The sequence below is a fragment of the Delphinapterus leucas genome, chromosome 21 (assembly GCF_059928025.1).
Source record: "Delphinapterus leucas isolate spDelLeu-1000000601 "Yukka" chromosome 21, BTC_Dleu_Yukka2, whole genome shotgun sequence".
Taxonomy (NCBI): domain Eukaryota; kingdom Metazoa; phylum Chordata; class Mammalia; order Artiodactyla; family Monodontidae; genus Delphinapterus; species Delphinapterus leucas.
The window spans coordinates 33,106,127-33,116,492 of record NC_143149.1 but is presented as its reverse complement, the minus strand read 5'-3'; the positions used below and the strand labels follow the sequence as shown (position 1 = coordinate 33,116,492).

Sequence of the window (10,366 nt, the reverse complement as noted above, 5' to 3'; positions counted from 1 at the left end):
AGAAAAGAACCGAAGAGGTCTTAACCATATCCACATTGAGTAAAGGCCAAATGATACCATGGAGCCCCCCGTACATGAAGGTTGTCCAGTAATTTTAAAAGAAAGGAGTGGGAAGAATAGGTACATGCATATGTATAAGTGGATCACTTTGCTGTACACCTGAAACCAATACAACATTGTTAATCAACTATACTCCAATATAAAATAAAAATTAAAAAAAAAGAAAAAGAAAGAGGAATAAGACATAGTCCTCCCCCCACCAAAAAAAGGAGTGGACCTGTCAAACACGAGAAAACCCTCTCCATAGAGTCATTAGCATATTCACATCACCAGTAGCAATTTAGTTGAGCAAAACAACATCGTCTGGCAAATGAATGTTATTAAGTTAAATTGTATTGGTTTGGAATATTTTTATTGAATTGGTAAACCTGTTTTATTATAGTTCTTCCAGAGCTACAAGCGTAAGGAATTTATGTCTATAATAACGTTGGTGCAGACTTGAGTAACACTACTGTAAAAATAAAACTGGGAACATGCGAGAGTATGTTCCTGGGGCACATACACATTAATCCTGCTTGTAAACAATGAGTTGGAAGGTTCAAGTTCAGGAGCTGTGCCTCCAAGAGTACCTTGGGGAGAGGAGAGGGGAGAAGAATAAGGCAATTGAAATAAGTAGGTTCCTTTACCCCATTTCAGTATAGTGGAATACTGTGTAAAATTTGATTTGGAAAAAAGGAGTTTGGATACCACAGGTCTACATTATTTCTAAGAGTCCTTTCAGCTTTAGCAACCAAAACCCATTTATTTTCCCTGACAATGGAAATTATTGGTAGCTTTGGACACATTCCCATGCCCACAACCAAAATGGATGTGTATATGTATATACACAGGAGAAAGAGAGAGAGAGAGATTTATTCTGAGGAAACAGCCCACATGCTTATGAAGGTACATGTCCAAAATCTGCAGGGTAGACCAGCAGCCTAGAAACCCAAGGAGAGCTTACGCTGCAGCTTAAGTCTGATGACTGTTTGCTGGCAGAATTCCTTCCTGCTCGGGGGAAGTCAGTCTTTGCTCTATAATGGCCATCAACTGTTTGGGTGAGGCCCAACCAAATTACAGGGGAAAATCTACTTTGTTCAAAGTTCACAGTATTAAATTGTTTTCTTTTTAATTTTATTGAAGTATAGTTGATTTACAATGTTGTGTTAATTTCTCCTATACAGCAAAGTGACTCAGATATACATATAGATATAGTTTCCATGTTCTCTTCCTTATGGTTCGTCACAGGACGCTGAATATAGTTCCCTGTGCTCTACAGTAGGACCCTGTTGTTTATCCACCTTACATATAATAATTTGTCTCTGCTAACCCCAAACTTCCAATCCTTCCTTCCCCCACCATTCCCTTGGCAATTACAAGTCTGTTCTCTATATCTGTAAATATGTTTTTGTTTCGTAGATATGTTGATTTGCATCATATTTTATATGTGATATCATATAGTATTTATCTTTCTCTTTCTGACTTACTTCTCTTAGTATGATAATCTCTAGGTCCATCCATGTTGCTGCAAATGGCATTATTTCATTCTTTTTATGGCTGAGTAGTATTCCATTGTATGTATGTGCCACATCTTCTTTATCCATTCATCTGTCCATGGACATTTAGGTTGCTTCCATGTCTTGACTGTTGTAAATAGTGCTGCTGTGAACATAGGTGTGGCTGTGTCTTTTCAAATTATAGTTTTCTCTGGGGATATGCCCAGGAGTGGGATTGGTGGATCATATGGCAACTCTATTTTTGGTTTTTTGAGGAACCTCCACACTTCTCTCCATAGTAGCTGCACCAATTTACATTCCCACCAACAGTGCACGAGGGTTCCCTTTTCTCCACACCCTCTCCAGCATTTGTTATTTGGAGACTTTTCAATGATAGCCATTGTGACTGGTGTGAGGTGGTACCACATTGTATCAATAGTTTCGATTTGCATTTCTCTAACAGTATTAAATGTTAGTCATCCAAAACACACCTTCACAGAAACATCTAGAAAAATGTTTGACCAAATACTTGGGTACCATGGCCTAGGGAAATTGACATACAGAATTAACCATCACAACACATATCAGCTGGATCCACCTAGAAATAAACTATAATGGAGAAAAGAGTTTGTTCTCAGCAACGTCAAGATTCTTCTGAACTCAGATACAGGCCAGGTAGAAAGTACAGTTGACCCTTGGACAACATCGGTTTGAACTGTTGTGGGTCCACTTACACTTGGATTTTTTTCACTAAATGCTTCCTACAGCACTGCACGATCCACAGTTGGTTGAATCTATGGATGCGGAACCTCGGATACAGAGGACCGACTGTAAAATTATTGTGGTTTTTGACTGGGTGTGGGGGAGTTCCTAACCTTGCATTGTTCAAGGATCAACTGTATAAAAGGCAAGAACAGCAATACCCATTTAGGAATGCCTCCCAGACGACAGGACCTATACCTGTTTTGTTTATTACAGCATCCTAGGGTCTAATCCAGTGCCTGCTGTGCGCAACTTATGTTCTATCTGTATCTGTTAACTGATGGAATTAGAAGATATACAAGATCTTTTTGTAATGGGAACCACAGCTGGGAGAAATAAGCTTTACTGAAGTAATATTCTATGTCAGGAAGGTGGGACCTGGTTTTATTCATTCTTAGAAGCTGAATTTTTAAAAGTACCTTTTCTTTACTCTGTTAAAATAAACATAACATAAAATTTACCATATTAGCCATTTTAAAGTGTACGGTTTAGTGGTATAAAATACATTCACCTTGTTATGCAACCATTACCACCATCCATCCCAGAACTCTTTTCATCTTGTAAATCTGAAGCTTGTACCTATTAAAAAATAACTCCCCATCTCCCCTCCACACAGCCCCTGGCAACCATAATTATACTTTCTGTCTTTATGATTTTGGCTAGTCTAAAACCCTTCTATAAGTGGAATAGTATAGTATTTGTCTTTTTTTGTGACTGACATTTCACTTAGTATAATGTCCTCAAGTTTCATCCATGCTGTGGCATTTATCAGAATTTCCTTCCTTTTTAAGGCTGAAAAATGGTCTGTTGCAAAAATATACCACATTTTAGTAATCCAACCATCAGTTAATGGACGCTGGTTGCTCCCATATTTTAGCAACTGTGAATAATGCTGCTATGGACATGGGTGCACAAATATCCCTTCAAGACCCTGCTTTCAATTCTTTTTGGTATGTACCCAGAAGTGGAATTGCTGGGTCATATGTTAATTCTGTTTTTAATTTTTTGAGGAACCTCCACACTGTTTTCCATAATGGCTGCACCATTTTACACTCCCACCAACAGTGTACAAGGGTTCCAGTTCTCCACTCCCTCACCAATACTTGTTGTTTTCTGTATTTTAATAGTAGTCATCCTAATGAGTGTGAGGTGGTATCTCATTGTAGTTTTGATTTGCATTCTCCTAATGATTAGTGACTTTGAGCATCTTTTCATGTGTTTATTGGCCATTGGTATATCTCCTTTGAAGAAATATCTATTTAAGTCCTTTACCCATTTTTGAATCGGGTTTTTTCTTGTTGTTGTTGTTGAGTTTTAGTAGTTCTCTATATATTCTGGATATTAATCCCTTGTCAAATATATGATTTGCAAGTATTTTCTCCCATTCTGTGGGTTGTCTTTTTTACTCTGTGGATAGTGTCTTTTGATGCACAAAATTGTTTCGTTTTCATGAATCTCATTGGTCTACTGTTTCATTTGTTATCCACACTTTTGATGTCGTATGCAAGAAATCATTACCAGTGTTGCCAAACTTTTGTCTATGTTTTATTCCAGTAGTTTGTTTTAGAACTTACATTTAGGTCCTTGATCCATTTTGAGTTAATTTTTGTATATGGTGTTAGGTAAGGGTCCAATTTCATTCTTTTGCATGTGGATATCCAATTTTCCCAGCACCATTTGTTGAAAAGACTGCCCTTCCCCCATCAAATGATCTTGGCCCCCCTGTCAAACATCATTTGACTGTAGATGCAAGAGTTTATTTCTGTGTTGTATTCTATTCCACTGGTCTATATGTCTGTCTTTATGCCAATATCACACTGTTTTGATTACTGTAGCTTCATAGTAAGTTTTTTTTTAAATTGAAGTAAAGTTGATTTGGTAGTAAGGTTTGAAATCAGGAAATGTGAGTCCTTCAGTTTTGTCCTTTTTCAGCATTATTTTGGCTATTCAAGGTTCCTTGAGAGTCCATATCAATTTTAGGATGGGTTTATCTATTTTTGAAAAAAAAAAAGTCATTAGGATTTCAATAGGGATTGCAGTGAATCTGTAGCTTACTTTGGGTAATATTGACGTTTTAACAATTTAAACTCTTTCAGTTCATGAGCATGAGATGTGTTTCCACTTATTTATGTTTTTAAAAAATTTCTTTCAGCAATATTTTGTAGTTTTCATTGTACAAGTTTTTCACCTTCCTAGTTAATTTGTAAGTATTTTATTCTTTTTAATGCTATGGTAAATGTAATTATTTTTGTAATTTACTTTGCAGATTGTTCATTGTTTGTGTATAGAAATGCAACCAATTTTTGTGTGTTGACTTTGTATTCTGCTACTTTGCTGAATTCATTTATTAGTATTAACAGCTTTTTGTGTGTGTGGAGTCTTTAGAATTTTCTATGTATAAGATTATGTCATCTGCAAACAGATAATTTTACTTCTTCTTTTCCAGCTTGAATGCCTTTTATTTATTTTCATTTCTTGCCTAATTGCTCTGTCTATAACTTTCAGTACTATGTTGAATAGAAGTGGTGAAATCAGGCATCCTTGCCTTGCTCCTGATCTTAGAGGAAAAGCTTTCAGTCTTTCACCATTGAGCATTATGTTTGCTGTGGGTTTTTCATATACGACTTTTATTATGTGGAGGTAGTTTTTTCTATTCCTATTTTCTTAAATGTTTTTATCATGAAAGGGTGTTAAGTTTTGTCAAATGATTTTTCTGCATCAGTTGAATGATCATGTAGGGTTTTCCCCTCGTTTTGTTGATGTAGTATATTACATTGACTGATTTTCATATGTTGAATGATCCTTAAATTCAAGAAATAAATCCCACTCAGTCATGATGGGATTATAATACTCCTAATATGCTGCTGAAATTTGTTTGCTAGTATTTTATTGAGGATTTTTGCATCAATATTCATTAGGGATATTGGTCTGTAGTTTTATTTTCTTCTATTGTCTTTGTCTGGCTTTGGTATGAGGGTTATGCTGGCCTCATAAGAATGAGTTAGGAAGTATTCCCTCCTCTGTAATTTTTTGGAAAAATTTGAGAAGGATTGGTGTTAGTTGTTTATTTTAATGTTTTGGTAGAATTCACAAGTGAAGCCATCAGGTCCAGGGCTTTTTTTGGTTGGGAGATTTTTTTTTTTAGTACTGATTCAATCTCATTACTAAATATAAGTCTACTCAGATTGTCTATTTCTTAGTCTCAGATTTAGTCTTGGTAGATTTTCTGTTTCTAGAACTTTGTTCATTTCATCTAAGTTATCAAATGTGTTGGCAAACAATTGTTTATGGTACTCTCTTATAGTCCTTTTTATTTCTGTGGCATCAGTAGGAATGTCCCCACTTCCATTTCTTATTTTAGTCCTTTGAGTCTTCTCTCTTTTTCTCTTAGTCCATCTAGCTAAAGGTTTGTCAATTTTGTTGATCTTTTCAAAGAACCAACTTTTGGTTTCACTGATTTTTCTCTATTGTTTTTCTTATTTTTAAAAACATCTTTATTGGAGTATAATTGCTTTACAATGTTGTGTTAGTTTCTGCTGTATAACAAAGTGAATCAGTTATATGTGTACATATATCCCCATATCACCCCCACCTTGCGTATCCCTCCCACCCTCCCTATCCCACCCCTCTAGGTGGTCACAAAGCACCGAGTTGATCTCCCTGTGCTATGTGCTTTCTTCCCACTAGCTATCTATTTTACATTTGGTAGTGTATATATGTCCACGCCACACTCTCACTTTGTCCCAGCTTACCCTTCCCCCTCCCCGTGTCCTCAAGTCCATTCTCTACGTCTGCATCTTTACTCCTGTCCTGCCCCTGGGTTCATCAGAACCATTTTTTTTATTTTTAGATTCCATATATATGTGAGCATACGGTATTTGTTTTTCTCTTTCTGACTTCACTCTGTATGACAGACTCTAGGTCCATCCACCTCACTACAAATAACTCAGTTTCGTTTCTTTTTATGGCTGAGTAATATTCCATTGCATATATGTGCCCCATTTTCTTTATCCATTCATCTGTCGATGGACACTTAGGTTGCTTCCGTGTCCTGACTATTGTAAATAGAGCTGCAATGAACATTGTGGTACATGACTCTTTTTGAATTATGGTTTTCTCAGGGTATATGCCCAGTAGTGGGATTGCTGTGTCATATGGTAGTTCTGTTTTTAGTTTTTTAAGGAACCTCCATACTGTTCTCCATAGTGGCTGTATCAATTTACATTCCCCCCAACAGTGCAAGAGGGTTCTCTTTTCTCCACACCCTTTCCAGCATTTATTGTTTGTAGATTTTTTGATGATGGCCATTCTGACCAGTGTGAGGTGATACCTCATTGTAGTTTTGATTTGCATTTCTCTAATGATTAGTCATGTTGAGCATCTTTTCATGTGTTTGTTGGCTATCTGTGTATCTTCTTTGGAGAAATGTCTATTTAGGTCTTCTGCCCATTTTTGGGTTGGGGTGTTTGTTTTTTTTGATATTGAGCTTCATGAGGTGCTTGTGTATTTTGGAGATCAGTCCTTTGTCAGTTGCTTCGTTTGCAAATATTTTCTCCCATTCTGAGGGTTGTCTTTTCGTCTTGTTTATGGTTTCCTTTGCTGTGCAAAAGCTTTTAAGTTTCATTAGATTCCATTTGTTTATTTTTGTTTTTATTTCCCTTTCTCTAGGAGGTGGGTCAAAAAGGATCTTGCTGTGATTTATGTCAGAGTGTTCTGCCTATGTTTTTCTCTAAGAGTTTTATAGTGTCTGGCCTTACATTTAGGTCTTTAATCCATTTTTAGTTTATTTTTGTGTATGGTGTTAGGAAGTGTTCTAATTTCAAAAATATGGAATGCTTCACGAATTTGCGTGTCATCCTCGTGCAGGAGCCATGCTAATCTTCTATGTATTGTTCCAATTTTAGTATATATGCTGCCAAATTGAGCCCCTCTGATGTTTTTCTACTCTCTATTTTATCTACCTCTACTCTAATTGTTTGTTATTTTCTTCCTTCTGCTAGCTTTGGGTTTTGTTTGTTCTTCTTTTTCTCATTCCTTAAGTTGTAGAGTTAGGTTGTTGATTTGAGTTCTTTCTTGTTATAGCTATAAATTTCCACCTTCGCATAACGTTTGCTGTATCATGTAAGTTTTGGCATGTTATATTTTCATTTTTACACATCTCTAAGTAGTTTCTAATTTTCCTTGTGATTTCTTCTTTGATCTATTGGTTGTTTAAAAGTGTGCTGTTTAGTTTCCACAGTATTGTGAATTTTTCAGCTTTCTTTATGTGGTTTTTTTTTTTAAATTTCTAACTTCATCCTGTTGTGGTCAGAGAAGATATCTGTCATAACTTTGTATGATATCATTTTTTGTCTACTGAGACTTAATTTGTATCCTAACATATGGTCTACCTGGAAAATGTTCCATGTGCACTTGAGAAAAATGTATATGCTGTTGTCATTGGGTGGAATGTTCTGTATATTCTTGTTAGATCTAGTTGGTTTATTGGGAGTGAGGCATTGAAGTCTCTATTATTGTAGAACTCTCTATTTTTCCCTTCAAATTCTGTCCAGTTTTGCTTCATGTATTTTGATAGTCTGTCATTGGGTGTGCAAATGTTTATAATTGTTATATCTTCTTGCTCTACTGAGCCTTTTATTAATATATAATGTCCTTCTTTGTCTTTTGTAACCTTATATGATTTAATGTCTACTCTGTCTGATATTAGTATAGCCAGTCCTGCTCTCTTTTGGTTACTATTTGCATGGAATATGTTTTTCCATCCTTCCCATTTCAACCTATTTGTGTTTTGGGGTTTCAGATGAGACTCTTGTAGACAGCATATAGCTGGGTCCTGTGTTTTTATCCATTCTACCAATCTCTGTCTTTGTTGATAATAAGGGGCTTACTTCTGTCATTGTGCTGTTTGTTTTCTATATGCCCTATAGCCACTTTTTCCCTCATTTCCTGCATTACTGTCTTCTTTTGTGTTCTGTTGATATTTGTAGTTTAAATGAAATGTTTTAGATTAAATTTAATTTAATGTTTTTAATTTAATTTAAGTTAAATGTTTTAAATTAAATTCAATGTTTAAATTCCTTCTTAATTTCCTTTTGTGTATACTCTATAAACTATTTTATTTGTGGTTATCATGGAGATTACATTTAACATCCTAAAGTTATAACATTCTAATTTGAATTTATTACAGCTTAATTTCAATAACATACAAAAACTGTTCTTTTACAGCTCTGTCCCCACCCCTTTTGGTTATTGTTATCACAAAATTACATCTGTATACATTGTATGCCAAAAAACATAAACTAATAATTCTTTTAAATGTACTGGCCTCCTAAATTATGCAGAAAACAAGATTTGGAGTTACAAACCAAAGTTACAGTAATACTAGCTATTACACTAATAATTGTTGTTTTCTTTAAATGTATTAGTCTCTTAAATCATGTAGAAAACAAAAAGTACAGTTACAAACCATTGTTACAATGATACTAGCTTCTACAATTGTCCATGTAGTTGCCTTTAATGAGGTCTTTATTTCTCCATATGGCTTCAGTTTACTGTCTAGTGTTCTTTCATTTCACTCCACAGGACTCCCTTGAGCATTTCTTGTAGGGAAGGTCTAGTGGTCATGAACTCCTTCAGCTTTTTAAAATCTGGGAATGCCTTGATTTCTCCTTCACTCTAAAGGACAGTTTTGCCAGACATAAGATTCTTGGTTGACAGTTGTTTTCTTTGAGCACTTTGAATAAATCTGCCCGCAGTCTCCTGGCCTCCAAATTTTTTGATGAGAAATCTGCAGATAATCTTATTGAGGATCCCCTCGTATGTGACTATTCACTTACCTTGCTGCTTTCCAGATTTTCCCTTTGTCTTTTGAAAGTTTGATGATAATGAGACTGTGTGGGTCTCTTTGACTTCATCTTACTTGGAATTCATTGAGCTTTTCGGATGTTTATATTCATGTCTTTTATCAAATTTGGAAAATTTTAAGCCATTATTTCTTCAGATATTCTCTCTGCCCCTTTCTCTTTCTCTTCTTTTACTGGGATTCCCACAATGTGTATGTTTGTCCTCTTGATGGTGTTGTGTCACATGTTTCTTTAATCTTCTTTCTTTCTGTTCTTCAGCCTTGATAATTTCCATTGTCTTATCTTCAAGTTCACTGATTCTTCCTTCTGCCTGCTCAGATCTGCCTTTGAACCTCTCTAGTGAATTTTTCACTTCAGTTATTGTACTTTTCAGCTCCAGAATTGCTTTTTGGTTTCTTTTTGTGTTTCCTATATCTCTTTATTGATGTTTTCATTTTGTTCACACATTATTTTCTTGACTTTCTCCACATCTTCCTTTAGTTCTTTGAGCATCTTTAAGACAGTTGTTTTAAAGTCTTTGTCTAGTATATCTGCCATTAGGTCTTTTTCAAGGACAGTTTCTGTTGATTTTTTTCCCCTTTGTTTGAATGGGCCTTGTGATTTTGTATTAAACACTGGACATTTTAATCTAATGATGTGGTAACTCTGGAAACTGTCAGATTCTCCCCCTCCCCCAGGGTTTGATGTTTTCTGTTGTTATTTTTTGACTATTATAAGCTGTCTCTGTGCCAAGGATCAGCCTGAGTTGTAAACTTAATGTCTTCTCAGGTCTTTTCTGAGCCTTTCCCTGAGCATGCACAGTCACTTTTAAATTTTCTTTGTATATTCAGCTGTTTTTGAATGTCCTAGTCTTTAAGTTCAGGCTCCCAAAAGAGGAAAAGCAAAAAATGATGGGAGGGGGAAAGGATGGGATGGCCCTTTAAATCTTCTGGCATTCACTTCAACCTGAAGGGGGAGGAACATGAACCAATGAGGGGAGGTGCAACAGCAATGGCTTCACCCTCTTTGTCTGCACCTCTGTGGTCAGCAGTCAGAGCACAGGTCCCCAGTATTTGGGGGACAGGGTCCTTTTACCCACTCTAGCTCCCACAAGTTGTGTGCAAGCTGCACAGCCTCTTGCCATGTGTCTGGGAGTGGGGATGGGTAACTGCTAATGAGTCAGGAGCTGAAGTTGGCTGCAACTGACTTCAATTTGCCTCCAAGCCT

General features: G+C 36.0%; 1 non-coding gene across 1 annotated transcript; it reads right to left on the bottom strand.

The window, feature by feature from the left end:
• Nucleotides 1-7,118: 7,118 nt before the first annotated feature.
• On the bottom strand, nucleotides 7,119-7,225 carry LOC115803232 (U6 spliceosomal RNA). The gene has a single exon (XR_004023917.2). It is a non-coding gene; the product is annotated as a U6 spliceosomal RNA (small nuclear RNA).
• Between the last annotated feature and the right edge of the window lie 3,141 nt (nucleotides 7,226-10,366).